At 41.0% G+C, this 18,234-nt stretch overlaps 1 protein-coding gene across 8 annotated transcripts in view; it reads left to right on the forward strand.

Annotated features, from left to right (window-relative positions):
* Positions 1–18,234, forward strand: part of LUZP1 (leucine zipper protein 1) — a 90,475-nt gene continuing 72,241 nt past the window's right edge. For 5 of the 8 annotated variants that reach the window (XM_072827877.1, XM_072827878.1, XM_072827888.1 and 2 more), the window contains exon 1: positions 1–115. The gene's annotated coding sequence lies outside the window, so the exon portion shown is untranslated. The remainder of the gene's footprint in view (positions 116–18,234) is intronic. The other 3 variants (XM_072827884.1, XM_072827885.1, XM_072827879.1) reach the window with 2 other exon arrangements.

Here is an 18,234-nt window from a genome sequence, read left to right on the forward strand (position 1 = left end):
CACCATCTGGCCCCGCCCCTCATTGTCAGTCCCGGGGAGCCCGAGGAGGCGCCGGCCGCCGGGAGCGGAGCGCTGGACCCCTCCGCGGGCGGGAGCGCGGGCCGGAGCCGCCGAGGTGAGGGGTCGGCGCGGAGGCGGCGGGCGCGCGGCGCGGGGGCTGGGGGGGCTGGGGCGGCCGGAGGGGGCGGCCGGAGGGGCGGCCCGCCCGGGCAAGGGGTCGGCGCACCCAGGGGCGCCAGGGCAGGACCGGCGGGCGCACCCCGGGGAGGGCTGGGGGGGGCGGGTATGGAGTTGAGGCGGGGGAGGGGGCGGCCTTGGAGAGGAATTTTGGAGAAAGGGCTCGGAAGGGGAGACCTTCTGGGGCGAGACCTTGAGAAATTTTTTGGAGTTGGAAATTCTTCTTTTGGAGGGGGAGGGAAGGATCTGCGAGAGTTCTGGTGGGAGTGAGGCTCCGGGAGGAGAAACGTTCGGGGCAGAGAGCCGAGGGGACGTTTTCGGGAGGGGGAGGGCGGAGGGGAGTTTCGGGTCGAGTTTGGGGTCCGGCGTGGGGGGGGCGGGGAGGGGGCTGCGCGGGGCCCGCGGGCACCCGGGGAGGAAGGAAGTGATCTTACAGGAAGAGCCCGGGAGCTCCCGAGGAGGAGGAGGAGGAGGAGGAGGAGGAGGAGGAGGAGGAGGGGGGGGGGTCGGCCGGGCTGCGGGAGCGGGCTGCGGGGGCGCGGGCCGGGGGAGGGGTCCCGCCGCCGCCGCAGCTGTCGGCCCGCCGCGCCGGCCCGCGTCCCGGCCGATGCTGGCCTCGCAGCCAGACCGCTGGGCCGGGAAGGAATTCGAGGCATTCGCTTTGTTTAAGTTGCCAGTAGACAGTCCTTAGGACTAATTAATGGTGGAATCTGCAGGGGGACGCGGGCGAGCCGGGCCGGGCCGCCCCTCGCCGCCCGCCCCCCGCCGCCGCGGTGAACTTTCCGCAGCGCGCGCCGCCCGCCGCCCGCCTCCCCGCGCACCCCCGCCCCTGCGCGCCGGGAAGGAGCCATGGCTGCCCCGAGCGCAGGAACGAAGTGCGGCCTCGGGGGCCGTGGCCTCTGGCTGCGGAGGCTGCCTGCTGCGGGGGAGCCGGCCTCCCGGGGCGGCCGGGCTGCGGGTTCGGAGCCCGCGTGGGAGCCCGCAGACGTGCCTGCGGTTTCTCTTGATGACCTTGGAGAGGAGGCTCTGCGAGCCGAGAAAGACCGTCTTGCTTTGGAGCATCTGTTTCTCCGTCGCGTCAGCCCCTTTCCTAACCCTGCAAGCTTGTTGTGGCTTGTTTCGGAAATGCCGAGACCAGTGCTCACACTTGAGGGTGGGAGAAGGGAAGAAGGGAAGAGACCGGGCGCCCCCCCCCGCTCCTCTTCCAACCCCCCCCCAGTCCCCCCATCCACAACCCAACAGAAAACCAACCCTGCAGTGTGATCTCCAGAAAGCCAGGGATTGCTTGCAGATTCTCCGTCGCACCTTCCTTCACTGACTCGAATGACCTTGGGAAAAGAATTGTGTGCTTCGGAGCTCCTGGTTGCCTTATCTGTTGATTGGGGAGAAAATATTCTCTGGACCTCCCTGCCTTTTGGGGACGTTTGCAGAGGTTTTTTTTTTTTGTTTTTTTTTTGTTTTTTTTTTTGTTCAGAGCATTTTAAGGACTGCTGCAGTTCTGGCCTGTAAGGAGCTGGACTCGTGTTGGGGGAACTCAGATCACCTAGTAAGATTTTATTAGATTAGGAAGGGAGGGAGAGGTTTGGATTTTAGGAGGATATTTCCCTTTGGAGAATCTGTACGGTATGTTCCAGATTGTTTTGTCACTTTGTGTGCAGCTTTGGTAGCATTCGTGTGGTTGAATTAAGTAACTCCCATAGAAAAATTCTTCTGTCAGAAATAATTATTTTTGCTCAGGATTCCCCTTGGGGCAGATTAAGGTTTTGCTCAATTTACTCAGAAGAATTTTCCAGGTTTCTAAAATTAAATCACTTTTCTAAACATAGTAACTAAAGTTTGAAAAACTGGAAATAGTGGGCTGGGGAAGGGAGTTGATTAGAGTATGAACAAGGCAGCAAGTACAGGTTCATTGTTGTACTGTCATTACTAACAGGGATTATGAATTAGCCTCGATTAATAGGCATTTTCTTACTCCTGAATAATTTAAGACCAAGAAGGGGAGCTTAATTTTGGTGAGTTGCCTACTCTGTGCCCAGTAATTGTGCTTGGTGGTATATATCTCATAGAGTTTTCACAACAATGCTGTAGGTCATAATTGGCATCCCCTGTTTCACATATGGGCAAACTGAAGGTCAGAAGGTAAAGTGACTGCCCCAGGTTTACACATACAGATGGTAAGAGGTGGAGCTGGAATTCAAACCCAGTCTGTGAGGTCCTTGGTTATCTCCCATTATGCACACTGCATTAATTTCTAGGCCTTTAACTCAGCCACTGGCTCACCTTGGACTGTAGAATAAGCCAATTAGGTCCTTTCCCCAGTAGTATTGCCTTCTTTTTCTTCCAGCAATGTTGTCAGTATGCTATTGAGATGTTTTTGTGCTAGTGGTGTGTCCTATATACTGTAGGTGTGTATATTGTGTGTGTGTATGTATATATTTATATATCTATATATCCCCCCCCCCCGGAAGCATTTGTGTTGAAATGCAGAGTACTTGGGTGATCATAGATTTCACTTATATAATGGAAAATTTGGATAGCTAATGGTCCTTCCACTGTAGAGGCCATAATTAGGGTGACATTCATAATCAGAAGCTGAACCATTTTTCATGTAATACTGGCTTTTTGGGATAGTGTCAGCTTATAAGTAAAGCACATTAGTTACAGGTAGGACACAGTCAAGCTGAAAGATTTGGTATAAACTTTGAAGCACATAATAGATGCTCAGTAAATACTTGCTGAAGAAACACTCTTTTTTATTATTTCTTATTATTGTTTTTTAAAAGATTTTATTTATTTATCCATGAGAGACACAGGCAGAGGGAGAAGCAGGCCCCATGCAGGGAGCCCGATGCTGGACTTGATCCTGGGTTTCCAGGATCACGCCCTGAGCCGAAGGCAGTGCTAAACCACTGAGCCACCCAGGCTGCCCTCACTTTTTTTTTAAATTCAGCTTTATTGAGGTCTAATTTACATACAATAAAATTCATCCATTTTAAGTGTGCAGTTTGATGAGCTTTGACAGATGTACACAGTTGTGTAATCACAACTGCCATCTTTTGTTTAAACTGTTTTTTTTTTTTTTTTTTTTTTTTAAGGTATTGGTTAGCAAAGTAATTCCTGGCAATGTTACGAAGTTTCTGTGTTCCCTAATTCAAACTATTGAGATCAGAGTGAGTTAGTATGCTAACTCTGTAGGAAATAGGGAAACCTTAGGTATTTATTGATGAGGTGCATGAGAAGAATAAGATTGGTAGAGATAGGGATATACTTGGCAGATCAGGGGAAAGAAATTCATGAGGAACCAGGTTTTCATTTTAGGACAGGGCTGTCGTTGGCGGAGGGTTGGGGGGGGGTTGCGGGGGTGGTGGTGGTGGAATTACCCAAAGATTTATTAAGGAGTTGAACTTTTATTTTTGTTTCCTTTTTGAAATGGTATCTCCTGAAATATAAAACTTAGCATCTTTGGCTGTCCCTGGAAGTGCTTTACCCAGTGTAGTTCAAATAATGCTAAAGGGTGGGGATGCTGTAAAATAACTAAAGGCCTTGCCCTTCCACCTGGGTCAGAATATCCTTAATGCTTATCTCTAACTTGTTTTAGCTAATATCCCACAAAGGCAATACATCAGGTAGAAATTGTCTCTTTCTCAGAAGACATAAGATTATTGTTTCCTTCTCATAATTTTTAAAAAAATTATTTATTTACTTATCTATCTATCTACCTATTTATTTATTTATTTATTTAGAATTATTTATTTGAGAGGGGGAGAGAGAGAGAGAGATTGGGGGTCGGTAAAGGGAGAAAAGCAAGACTCCGTGCTGAGCCCTACATGGGAGTAAATCTCACCACCCCGAGATCATGACCGGAGCCAAAATAGAGCCAGATGCTTAACCAACTGAGCCACCCAGGTGCCCCTCCTTCTCATAATTTCTTAGGTCACTGAACCTGTCCCAATCTGCTATAGCTCAAGTCTGTCTTTGAAAAAGTTTGAAAGCTCTGTTGCCACTTCTAGACCAGTCTTGTGTTATTTTTTTAAAGATTTTATTTAGAGAGCCAGTGAGTGTGAGTGGGGGTGAGAGGGCAGAGGGAAAGGGGGAGAGAGTCTCAGGCGGCTCCTCTGCTGGCTCCTCTCCTAGTCGTATGGCTTAATCTCAGGACCCCTGAGGTCTTGACCTGAGCCTAAATCAAGAGTTGGATGCCTAAAACCACTGAGCCACCCAAATGCCCCTGGAAGCAGCCCCATTTGTATCTCTTACTCTTCATTTCTCATTATACATTCTGTTTCTACATGTTGACTGTTTTATATGTCTTCTCTCTCACCTGTCAGTCTTGAGAATGGAAACTCATCAGCCATGGGCCTTTCATATATCATTAGGAAATAATAATTAAATTAAAATACTGGTCTACCAACTCAATATTTTGGGTGATGATAGGGAGAAAAATAATAACTCTGTGCAGTAGTTATTATCCTCTTTATACATGAGGAAGCTGAGCTCAGAGCAGTTACTGCCAGAGCCAAGTGAGGGGCAGAGACGGTTGATTTGAGCTCAGATGTGATTGGTGCTCAAGTTTGGGATCAGTTTCATCACACTCTCTGTGTATTAGGGTTGGGGGGAGCAAGGGAAGAGCTTGGAAATATCATATTAAAATATAAGCCAAAACCTAACAAGCATTACAAATCTTTTAGACTTCTTAATTTCTAGAGAATCATTTATAGTTCATTCTTTTTTTTAATTAATTAATTAGTTAGTTAATTAATTAATTAATTTATTTATTTATGATAGTCACGAGAGAGAGAGAGAGAGGCAGAGACATAGGCAGAGGGAGAAGCAGGCTCTATGCACCGGGAGCCTGATGTGGGATTCGATCCCGGGTCTCCAGGATCGCGCCCTGGGCCAAAGGCAGGCGCCAAACCGCTGCGCCACCGAGGGATCCCTATAGTTCATTCTTTATTGCAAAACTCCCTTCCTAGATTTTGCATTCTTTAGGAACATGGTACTTGGTATATTCACTGGCTATTTGACTTACCCCTTCCCCTATTTTCCATGTATCTAAAAGTTTCCATTAAGTTAATCTGTGAATTAGGACACGTTTGGGTGTGCTGTTCTATTTCCATTTTATCTGTACAAAGTAATCTTTTAAAAATGTTATTAAAAATTGAATTTTTAAAAATTACATCTTTTTATTGAAGTATTATATATAATATATTAAGAGTACAGTTTGATCATTTTTTTTTTCACAAACTGAATATATCTGTGGAACCAGTACGTAGATCAAGAAACAATATTACTCATACTCAGAAGCCCCCCACCAAGTTACTTTCCAGTTCCTGCCTCCCTTCCCCACCTCCCTGGGATGATTTCTAAAAGCAGGTGTTAATTTTTCTTGTTTTGTTTTTTTGTAAAAATGGAATCATACAGCAGATATTCTTTTGGGTCTGGTTCTGTTTATTCAACAGTATGTTTGTGAGTATGCAAAAACTTTTAAAGATTTTGTTTAGGGCTTGGAATAAAATCCAAATTCAAACTCTTTATCTTGGCCTATGATGTCTTCTAAAGCTTGGCCCCACCTACTTTCCAGCTTCACCTTATACCAAGCTTGTTGTCCATTATGCTTCAGTCATACCAGCTTCTTATTTATCCTTAAGAAGCTGTTTCCTACCACAGGGCCTTTTCACGTGTGGCTCGCTTCCTTGAATGCGCTTTCCCCTGTTCTTTGCCTGGCTGCCTCCTTCAAGCCTCAGCATGTGTATCAGAGATGCTTTCCCTCCTCATCTTATATTGCTGGTCCTTTTCCGTTATTCCCTGTCTCTGGCATCTGTTGCCTCCCTTCATAACACCTATTACAACTTGTAATGATATATCTGCTTGCATGATTATTATCTGCCTTCCCCACTAGACTTTACAAGAGTGGGGAACTCATCTGTTTTGTTTACCTAGTATCTGACACAATGACTGACATGTAGTAGGTATTTAATAAATATTTAATGACCACATTCCCAATTCAGCACCTTTGTTCCTGGTATCTTTTGTCTTTTTCTTCTCTTACACTGTTTAAACTTTTCCGTCTTCCAAGGCTCAGCTCAATTCCCCTCTATGAAGTCTGTGCTGACTTTGCAGTAGTAAATCTTTCTTCTCTAAAATTTTGACATTTATTGCTGATACTCCTCATGTTCTTGGCAAGTCACACTAGCATGTATCTTATCTACCTCGTTGGATCAAAAGCTTTTTTTTTTGCCAGCACCCCTTATATTCTTGGTTAATTACACTAGTTTATATCTTTACCTAATTTGATCAGAAGCCTCTTCATCAGAAGCTAAGTTGTTTTAGCTGATAACTCCCCTCAATCTCTTTCACTGAGCTTTGCACATAGTAGGCCGTTAGTAGAGTTTTTGATGATTAATCATAATGCTACTTATGTATAGGTAGCAATTTTAATTTTTTTTTAAAGATTTGTTTATTTATTTATGATAGACACAGAGAGAGAGAGAGAGAGAGAGAGAGGCAGAGACACAGGCAGAGGGAGAAGCAGGCTCCATGCCGGGAGCCCGATGTGGGACTCGATCTCGGGACTCCAGGATCGCGCCCTGGGCCAAAGGCAGGCACCAAACCGCTGAGCCACCCCGGGATCCCCGCAATTTTAATTTCTTAGGCTTATTAACATGGACTCTTTTTGTTAGAATTCTGCTTGGTGTTTTCTCTAATCCAAAGGTTGGGAGTGCCCCAGCTGCTTCAGGTGATACAACAATTATCAGGGTGTGAAGGTACAGGAGTCCAGTCCTGGTACCACAAAACAGATACTCCTTTGGAATTTGTCACTGGCAAAGAACTAACTATGCACAGTTCTTTCTTAGATGCTTATTCAGTGCTTGTCTAATGGTCTCAGATTGGAGTTATTAACTGAAATGAGAGACTAGGTGATACCTCATTTGAACTATTTTGTTGAATAACATTTTATTTTGATGTCAACAATGAAAATTCCAAGCCAATTAACACTACTTTCTCTGACTTGCCAGTGAGCTCTCTCAGTATTGATTCTTCCTTTTATTAAAGGCGGAAGAACATATGTACTAATATCGTATATATTTACTTTATATATTTAAGCCAATTTAAATGCAAATTTAAATTCGTTGTAACTGGGATGATTTAACTTAATATACATATGGCACAATTGAGTGATAAATGTAAAACCTTTTTTAAGAGGTGCCTGATATGTATTTTAAAACAATGATAATTTTGACTTTTTTTAAATTAAAAATAATTTTTTTAAGTAAACTGCACCTAACATGGGCCTCAAACTCATGACCAGGGCATCAAGAATTGCATGCTGTTGGGGGAATCCCTCGGTGGCTCAGCAGTTTAACACCTGCCTTTGGCCCAGGGCGCGATCCTGGAGTCCCGGGATCGAGTCCTATGTCGGGTTCCCTGCATGGAGCCTGCTTCTCCCTCTGCCTGTGTCTCTGCCTTTCTTTATGCTTTATGTCTGTTGTGAATAAATAAATAAAATCTTCAAAAAAAAAAAAAAAAGAGTTGCATGTTCTTGCATGACTGAGTCAGCCAGGTGCCCCATTTTTACTTTTCTGACGGAATTCTATCAGAAGATTGTTGGGTGATTTAGTAATTGTTTTTATGGAAATAAAGGAATTATACTTAAGGAAGTTTCCGAGAGACATTGGAGTAATTTTGTTCATAATTGCTCCTAATCTTTATTTTTCCTTTTAACAACTTTATGAAAGTAGCCTATTAGCTTTTTGCCCTTTTTACCTCAACTAGGTCAAAATAAAAAGTATAAATAGAATGCATTTATATTTATCCATACTTCAGACGAGCACTGGACTTCAATAATGAAATTTTCTTTTAAAATGTGAGACAAATGATAAACTATGGGGAATTCATTATAAAAAGTGACTTTCAGAATGGATTACAAAGTTATTAATATGTCCTCATCCCAGTCTCCTACATGTTACACATTCACAAAAGTATTGTTCATAACATGGGCTTCTAGGCATTGGGAGATCTTGAGAGTATGTTTCTGAATCACTCAGTTTTATTCAAGTAAACTTTTATTAAATGTGATTTATTATTCTGATTCTTTGACAATTGTTTATTTGTGTCATATTCTCATTCTTTGGCCAACTTGGTTAAATATCACTTTACCTTATAAGGTTGGTTAAAACTATACAGTTCCAGTTCTGTAGCCTCAATTTTTCCATCTTATTGATGGGAAGAGTGATTGTGAGGATTAAATGATTTACTGTACAGAAACATTTAGGTCATAATACTGGGTACATAGTAAATTCAGTCATTATTTCAGTTTTACATTTTTGTTTACCCAAAGAATAGAAGAAAAATTTCCTGTTTTTATTTTATGTGCTGCCGAAGTGAGCACCTGTTTTTATTTTAAAATTAATGCGATTTAGTCTAAAATCAGATAACGTCTTTGTATACTGGGCAGACTGGAAGAAACTCAAGAATTTTTGAAAGCTTAATTTTAACTTTATTGATTTCTGATGAAGCTAACTAAGTAAATTAGTCATTGACTAATTTCCTTTTCTTTTTAAAAATATTTTATTTATTTATTCATGAGAGATACAGAGAGAGAGGCAGAGACACAGGCAGAGGGAGAAGCAGGCTCTCTGCAGGGAGCCCGATGTGGGACTCGATCCCAGGACCCCAGAATCATGACCTGAGCCAAAGGCAGACGCTCAACCACTGAGCCACCCACAGGCCCCTATTAATTTCCTTTTCTTGAATGACTCATCCTTAGCTCATATGTTGGCTATGTGGTTGTAATTGGTACAAGGGAGAGAGAATTTTTGGATGTTCTAACCAGCTCTTCATCACTTAAAGAGAGACCCTACAACTGGAAATTGAGACTATTGGTAAAGTAATATGTGAGAATATTTCAAACCATTAAAATTTTTGAAATTTATTTATATGAAAATCTTTATTAAATCAATATTAAATATTAATATTAATCAATATTAAATCTGGTTATAGAATTTTGGGATAGTGATATTAATATTGTTAGCCATTTACTTTTGCTTATTCTAGGTAAAGACCTCAAGTGATTTTACATTTGTTATAATATTTGTCAGGTACTATTTTAAGCATTTTGTGTGCATTATTTCATTTACTCGCTCATTTAACAAATATTTATTGAGTGCCTGCCATGTGTCAAGCACATAATGTCATTTAATTGTCACCACACCCATGAAATAGATACATTGTTTATTATTTTAGTCCCATTTCACAGATTAAGAACTGGGGTATAGAGAAGCTGTGTATCTTGTCCAGTGCCACAAAGCTGTCAAGGGTTAGATTTGGAATTTTAAAAAAATTTGAATAACAGCTGCTGAAATCTTGGCATAAATTACTTCTGTGCCAGATTTTTTTTTTTAGGAGAAGGATGTTAACAAATTTTGAAGTATGTGCTAAATAGGTTACAGTGCAGGTACTTGGAGCAGGATGTGTTAGGTTTAGGTGAGCTAAGCTGGGATAATTTCCTGTCTTAGCCTAAATCCATCTCTTTAAGCAACCAACAAAAGAACAAAAGACAACTTGAAAGTTCCTTCTTTTGAAGAATTCCAGTTTACCCAAACCAGTGTGAATCAAATGTAAATTTTCAAGAAGAATGGATATAAATAACTGTATTAAACACTCTTCCTTCAGAGGCACGCGGGGAGCCAATGTTATGGAAGTACATTAGTTTAATTGTTCAAATTAAACAACTTCGGTTATTATCCACAGTATCATTTTGCTGCTTTTACATAGATCTGGTATGATATTTTAGACTTCCACTTTTGCTTAACTGTGGTTTTATGGTCATCTCTGAGGAGTATCTGTAGGGTAATGTGACTGCCTTTTTTTTTTTTTTTAATAAAGGTATTATTTATTTATTTGAGAGAGAGAGAACAGAAGGAGAAAGAGGGAGAAGCAGACTCCCCACTGAGCAGAGAGCCTGACATGGTGCTCCACCCCAGGACTCTGAGATCACGACCCCAGCCAAAGGCAGATGTTTAATCGGCTGAGCCACCCATGTGCCCCGTGACTGCTTTTTAATAACAAGTATCAGAAGTTTCCAAAATGGGAAATAATTATATATTTATTTTAATGAGATTTCCAAACTGTAGAATTTTTGCTGTACTTCTTTTGAATTTGCCTTTAGAGCATATTGCACATTCTTAATCCTGGTAAGTCTTCATTTTGGGGGAGTTATATTTAACTTTTGGAGATAAATCTGGTGAATGAATTGAGTAATCAGTATGGTTTTTGGTCACAAATGAGATAATTCTAAGGTGGAGACTAGGAATTTTGTGTGTAAGGCTCGTCTTTGGGAACCTACAAATAGAGTTTCAAAAAGTTTTTGAGGGAATCCCTGGGTGGCTCAGTGGTTTAGCGCCTGCCTTTGGCCCAGGGCGTGATCCTGGAGTCCCGGGATCGAGTCCCACATCAGGCTCCCTGCATGGAGCCTGCTTCTCCCTCTGCCTGTGTCTCTGCCTCTCTCTCTGTGTGTCTTTCATGAATAAATAAATAAATAAAAATCTTAAAAACAAAAAAAAACCCCAAAAAAACCCAAAAAGGTTTTGAGCCTTGGTGGCATCGCTAGAAGAGAGTTTTGCTTCTTGACTCGAATAACAACAGTTATTTTGAGCTTCTATAAATAAAAATCATTGCTTGAATATAACTTGTTTAACTTGTATTCTTGATGGAGTTGAAATTCTCTGTCATGGAAGTATTTTGTATTAATATCAATCTTATTTATAGCCTTTAAGAGACCATTTTTTAAAAAGGAAAAGAACATTTTTAATCTGGAGAGGCAAATATATATAGGAACAGATTTGAACTCATTATAATTAAAAGGTGAAATGTATTTTCCTGACCCACTTACCCAGGCATTATGCGTGTGGGCTTTCTGTGGAGGCCGAAGAGTTCAGATAGGAAAATGGTACCATCCACCTGGGTCTGACAGTATATCCTGTTTCTAAAAGTAAAGAAATCCCTGGTTTTATCCAGTTTCAAGTTAACTGGTTAAGTTAAATGCTAAGCAAGATAAATGTAGTTAATTTTTGGCTCTTTAAAACCCTGCAACAGCTTTATCACAAATGTGTGTCCTCATAATTACCTGAGGGTGTTTATCTTATTTAGGCTATCTTGGTGATTTATATATAGTATCCGTGAATAAGCAGAATTAGAATTGAAAATTTTCTACAGATTCTTAGTCATTGAGGACAAATAATAAAACCTAATGTTATTGACTATGTGCCAGCTGCTGTATTTCAGTTCTTTTTATATCTTTATTTAATCTTCCTCTCAGCAATCCCTTGGAGTAGATACTATTATTATCTCCATTAATAGAAGAAAAATCCTTAAGATAGGAGATCAGTATGCCTAAAGTCAACACTGCCAGTGAATGCCAAGCTAGGATTTGACTCCAGAGCTTGCTACTGAACATTACGATGAGCACATGATGATTTTATGAACTGTGTGCATTTAAGATCATTCTTCCCTAAGTAAGTGAGGTCAACACTGGCTTATGTTCCCTAGGGTAGGAAGAATGTCATTTTTAAATATTGATTTAATATGTATTAAAGATCTTTAAAATGGAAGACAACATGTTCCAGAATATACAAAAGCTGATTGAATATGATACATACTACAGAGGTGGTTTAGGCTGTTTGTGTAACATGTAGTGGTGGCTAGTAGGCTTTTATCAGGAATACCAGTTGGCTTTTTTTTTTTTTTTTTTAAGATTTAGTTATTTATTTGATTTATTTGGGGCGGGGGGGAGGCAGAGGGAGGGTATCTTTAAGCGGACTCCTCTTGGAGTGCACGGAACCTGAGGCAGGGCTTGATCCCAGGATCCCTGAGACCTTGATCTGAGCTGAAACCAAGAGTTGACTCTCAACTGACTGAGCCACCCAGACACCCCAGGAATACCAGTTTTTATGTTTTCTGCTACAGCTGTGCTGGCGTACAGTATGAGATATTCTTAATATAATTTGATAAAATTAGATACATTCCAACATATGCTTAATTTTTTTTTTTTTTGGTAGGAACTCAAGGACTGGTGATTATGTTAGACTTGTTTTAAAACTAGATCCCATGGTGATTTGAAAGAGACTTATCAGGATCATAAAGAAGTATGATAAAAAAACAGATGGCTTGGTAGTGAGGCAGTTAATGGAGCAGGGAGAAATAATAAGGCATTGGAGGGATAAAATTTCAGATCATAAAAGGCAAGAGGAATGGGATTAAGGCAGAAATAGAAGTAAGTGGCTGTTCATTAATTGGGTACAGTCAAGGAGAGAGCAGAGAATCTTTAGGGAGGAGAGGTGGAGAGGAACAAGGAACACTGGCTTCATTTGCGTATTTGGTCAGTTTCGCATCAAATTTGAAAGCCAATGATTTGGTCAATTCTATTCAATTTATATTATCTGTTCTATATTTTTTTTTATTTATTTATTTATTTATTTATTTATTTATTTATTTATTTATGATTTATTTATTTATGATAGACATAGAGAGAGAGGCAGAGACACAGGAGGAGGGAGAAGCAGGCTCCATGCCGGGAGCCCTATGTGGGACTGGATCCCGGGACTCCAGGATTGCGCCCTGGGCCGAAGGCAGGCGCTAAACCGCTGAGCCACCCAGGGATCCCCTCTGTTATATATTTAATCCAGGGTTAATTAATGTAGACAAAGCAAAAAGACAAAAGAAGTGCCATATTTAGCCCTTGTTCCAAGGAATTTAACATTCTGATGTACCTGGTTTTTGAAGTGGTTCCATGGCAATATTGGACAATATGTAAATGCCAAAAGGAGTGATACTGACTGGTGATTTCTGGAGCTTGGATTTGATAAACTATTCATATTTAAAAATAACTTTTTTTTTCTCAAGTAAGGACACACACACAAAAACCTTTTCATCTAATACCACTGTTTCAGAAAAGATGGAACATTTGATATGAAAGTGTATCATCTTAGATGAAGATCTTTATATTGAATAATGTAGCCTTATGGAAAATGCCACTGAATCTGTGGTACAGTGGTAATTACTCTAGGAGGTCTGTTATGCTACTAAATTATGTCAGATACTGATGTTAGTGTGGGCTGAAGTGATCTGTGAGATCTTCATGGAGGCAGGTAGACTAGAGTTTTACAATAATGAATGGATAGGATGTGAATAGACAGGAAGGAAGGGATGGTTTTCCAGGCCAGAGCAGCAAAAAGAACAAAGATACTGAGATTCGAATAAACTTGTATTATTGATTGGGCTTAAGAATACTTGTCTGCTCCACCCTTGAGGATCATTGTTGGAGCTTCCACGAGTTGGCAGCCTTGTCTTCCTGCCTCAGACATCTGTAGTTGCTGGGAGCCTCCACTTGGTCTATATACCAGGCATGCCGACCCCACAGCCAGACTAGGATCTGAAGTGGTAGCACCGTGCGTGGGGCCTCTGGCTCTCCTTGGATAGTGTCAGGCTCTCATGAGCTGATCCTGGCCTGTGTTGCCTCAAAAGTGGTTTGGCCCCCTGCCTGCCCCATAGGCAACACCTAACAAATAAACACACCTAAACAGGTAGTCATCTACCACAAAGATGCCTGTGAGTGAGTGGGGCCTCTCACCTCCTACTCTCCTACTAAACAACTACTCTGGTCCCAGGGGATATCACTGAGGAGGGGAGAGGGTATCCAAAAGTGGGGACTTCTGTTGTAGAAGGGGTGTTCGAGGCCACTTAACTCAAGGAGGATCACCATATTTTCCTGCCTCAATTAGCTTAGCAGCTCTATCCATCCACTGAGAGCTGTGTCTCCTGCATAGGGTCCCATGCAGGATTGTGAAGCATGGGGTGGTGAGGAGCCATGAGTCGGTGGTGAAGAAGGAGCGCTGCAGGCATCAGGGCAAGGAGATTAGACCTGATACTTAGTACTCCAGCCCCAAGTCCAAGCCCTGCTTCTGAGCAATTCGCTAGCTATATCTAATCGGACAGCTTATGCTCCACACGGTTGCAGGTGGGAAGTTTTCTGTGTTGAAGTGCCTACTTCGTCAACTGACAAAATAATGTTTAGAAAACTTTTCAAGTTCTAACAGTTTTTTACAAACGAGTTCTGAAAGCATCTTATTTTGTTCTAAGGAAAATAGAACTGTGGAACTGGCTGGTGGGGGGGAGGAATGCTCGTCTGCTCCAATAATAGAGTTTAGATTATGGACTAGGAGGAGATAAGATTAGTGAGGTAATGCTTGGATTATGAACAGTCTTGAACATTATGCTAAGGAATTTGGACTTGATCTTTCTATCATTTAGGAATCACTGAAGGTTTATAAAGGTAAGTCATGGCTAACTGTAGTATTGTAGACTGATTAATCAGGAGGTGTTATATAGATTACTGGAAAGCAGGCCAGTGAAGGGTTTTTGTAGGAGCTCAGGTGTGCATACTATTAGGATCTGAATTTAGGGAGTTTAAAAAAAAAAGGAATATATTAGAAGTTTTGAAGAAGGAAGAGATAGGAGTTGATGTGGAGAAAGGTAAATAAGATTATGAGATTGGTAAAATGGGGTTATTTGTGATACTAATTAATGGTAGTTGGAGAAGGGGATAGAGGAGATAGCCTTTTTGCCTCAATTCTCTCTGCTAAATATTACTCCATATCCACATACTTTTGATACCATTTACTAATTTAGTAAAGATTTTATTTTAGAGAGTGCGAGCAGAGAGAGGGAGAGAATCTCAAGCAGACTCTAAGCTGAGCTTGGAACCAGATGTGGGGCTCTATCTCATGACCCTGAGATCGTGGCCTGAGCCAAAACCAAGAATTGGGTGCTTAACTGAGCCACCCAGGCACCCCAAAACACCATTTACTTGAGATATGTTGAGAGTCTCTAAAATTGCCTTGGGATTGAAGTGGAAGTTAGAAGATTTCTTTTATTTTGGAAACACTAGTTTGGAAAAAATATACATGTAGTACATTTCAAACCATTATATATACATTGAATAAATTATTAGTTCTAGAAATTTTACCCTAATTAATATTGTTGGTTCGATGAACTATCAAGTGTGGAGGAATTTTTGGAATGCATTGGTTACTTTAGAATTTTTTCATTTAGTGGAATTTGTCCTGTATATATTAACAACACCGTGTGGTAATACGCTGGTTCACCTTGGATGGTTTGATTTATCATGATAGAGTTAAAATAGTCTTCCAGTTTTTGTCATTGCAGCATGCATGGTAGAACATATTATCTATCATTCCATTAGCGTTTACCATGTAGCAGGTACCTGATGTCTCCTAACTCTTTAATATTTAAAACTGGCTCATGATGTAGGTATTGTTACTCCTACTTTAGGGAGTAGGAGTAATGGGGAGACTGAAGCTCATGGGGAGGGTTCAAGAAATGTCCCTGGGGTGGGGGTGGGGAGCAGTAGAATTAGGGTTCTCTATCACCATGATACAAAGATGTTCTTTCTCCTACTCTATCCTTGGATTAGAGGTCATAAGAATAGGAATAAAGAGAGGGGAAGAGATAATTGCTTAGGTGGTAATTCAGATCAGTAAAGTGCTACCCATGTATTAACTGGTATCTAGCCTTTTCCATCCTGTCTGTTGTGTGCAGGAGTGGGGCGGAGGGCTTCAAAGACCAAATATGATCTAGTCCTAGTTCTAGTCAGGGACAGTCACTTATCTTTTGGATGATGTCCCTCACATCTTTTTGTAGAGCTCTCAACATATCCTTCATAAAAATAAATGTCCAATTCATAAAACAAACACACTGGTGACACACAGTTCAACAAATTGCTAGTCTGGCAAATGACATCTAAGGAAATTTTAGGGACTAGCTTCTGGGAAAGTGGGATTGAAGGTCATTGTGCTTGAAGGTGTAGTTGGTGCTGGACACTAGCTGACGTTGGTAACTGTCACTTATTTTTGGGCATGTGCCTTTCTTCATTCTCATCATTCACAACTTTAAAAGTTCTTAGCTTTTTGTCACGTGTGCTGTTGATAATTTCTTCAGTGTTCTTTCAGTATTATAAACCTCAGCCCTACCGCTCTCAGCCTCATTGCTCTTGTTCCTTTACCAGCTGCTTATATTGGGTCTGGTAGTACCTGTGCACAAATGTGAGCAAAGTCCTAGGTTCTTCATTTTTTTTCTCCCAACATTTCTTCCATCTCCTAATACACAACTGGAAACAAGTTTTTTTCCTCTAATGAATGCTGTTATATTTGTATTTTTGCTGGTTGAATACTTTGTTACTCTTTGGACAGGGGAGCAGTTAATATATTTCTAGGCCTACACTGTCCCTTTTAGACCATTTTTTGCCATTTTTGCATGGCTTCTGATTTTTCGGAGCCCCTACCATTTGCTTCTCTGTTTTCATTGTGTTTGGTGACTTTCAGGATCCTCATGGATCACTTTTCTTCACCATTCCATTCCCTAGTATGCACTTTGTCTAGTACCTCACACTTACTGATTCCTGTCTGTCCTGCATCTGTAGATTGCATCCCATGTACTCTTTATTGAGTCCTTCCTTTGAGATTAGGAATACACTGAGGTCTTTTCTATCCTAAATAAATGAAATCCCTCTGCCTTTCTATCAGAGTTATTGCCCTATATTTTTCTTTTATTCAGACATCTAAAAACAGCATTCTCTATGCAGGCTTTCCTTTCATACTCCTTATTCTTTAACACCCTTCCTGTCTTGTTTCTGACTCTTAACACTTGACTGTAAATGCCCTTTCAAAAGACCTAGTGTCCATATATTCAGTCATTTTCATAGCCTTTGTCTTCCTTAATCTCTTGTCAATATTTAAACTATTGATCATCTTCTTCCTTGAACTTCTGTTCTTTGGCTTGGAGTTAAAAATATGTGTGTTTGGCCCCATTGAGCCTAGTAAGGCCATTTTACCTGGAACTTGGCTGGTTGTTGGACTCTGGTGTTCGTCTTGGGGCCTGTACTGACTAGCAGAGAAGGGGTGGAGTAGGTTGGCACTGTGCATCTCATAGTGCTCTGTACCCTGTGGACTTTTAAGTAAATAATTGATTTGACTTGCTAGTCTTCCTGTTCTCTCTCTCTTCCTCTCTCCCTAATCCTGCTATGGCTTGTTTGTAAAATTGGATTGCCCACTTCTGCTCTTGACTCTGGTTAAATACTATACTACATAAAAGCAGACTTTTTTTTAGAGCAGACTTTTGGAAAGAGTGATATGAACTAAATCTTTGGGTAAATGCATGTAAGATTTGAAATGTTCCAGAAAATTTGGGAAAGTTTAATGAATGTTAGTTAAGTGTCCTTAACAAGAAAGTTTTCATGTCTTCTGTTTTATTTTAGTATTTTCACGGAAGGCTATTTCTGGGCGGGGGGGGGGGGGAACCACATCAGATTCTATCACAGCAAAAATAATTATACTGAGAATCTCAGTATAATAGATTTTCTAAGCCCCACTTATTTTCAGGAGTATTTGCTATAATAACACGGTACTGTGACAGTTCCCTGGAGTTTGTTGTTAGGATTTTGACCTGAATTTGCCAAGACAGTTTCAGAAAGTTGCTGAGATAGATGGGAAGTAGTGGCGTGAGCAAATGTGGGTTAGGCTAATACAGATATAGTAGTAGAGCAAAGTTTTGAGATGACAAGATTTTTTGAGAAGGAAACAGTATTGAGTAATGCTATTTTTGTTGTTGTTTGCTGTGTTAAATGGTCATGGAAGCCTTGTGTCCCGAGAAATTTTTTGTCCTTAGAGATTTGAGTCATTCTCTGTTCTCAGATGTTTATCACCTTCCTGTACAGGAAATGGAATTATTCAGCCCAGAGTGGTGATAAAGAGCTTTGGACTAAGTGAGTCTGGAGGTTCTGGTTCAGTTTTAGTCATTATTTAGCTACATGAGCAAGTCACTTTATTCTTTGGGCTTCAGATTTGTCAAATGAGGTGAAGTAAATTTCTGAGACGATACTACCATTTTAATTTGAGGTGTTTGATAAAAAGCCATTCACAGTGACTCTCAGTTTACCAATTAGTCAGAAATGTGATAATTTGTATTGAGGCAGGTTTGTGACAATTT

This window comes from Canis lupus, chromosome 5, assembly GCF_048164855.1.
Source record: "Canis lupus baileyi chromosome 5, mCanLup2.hap1, whole genome shotgun sequence".
NCBI lineage: Eukaryota > Metazoa > Chordata > Mammalia > Carnivora > Canidae > Canis > Canis lupus.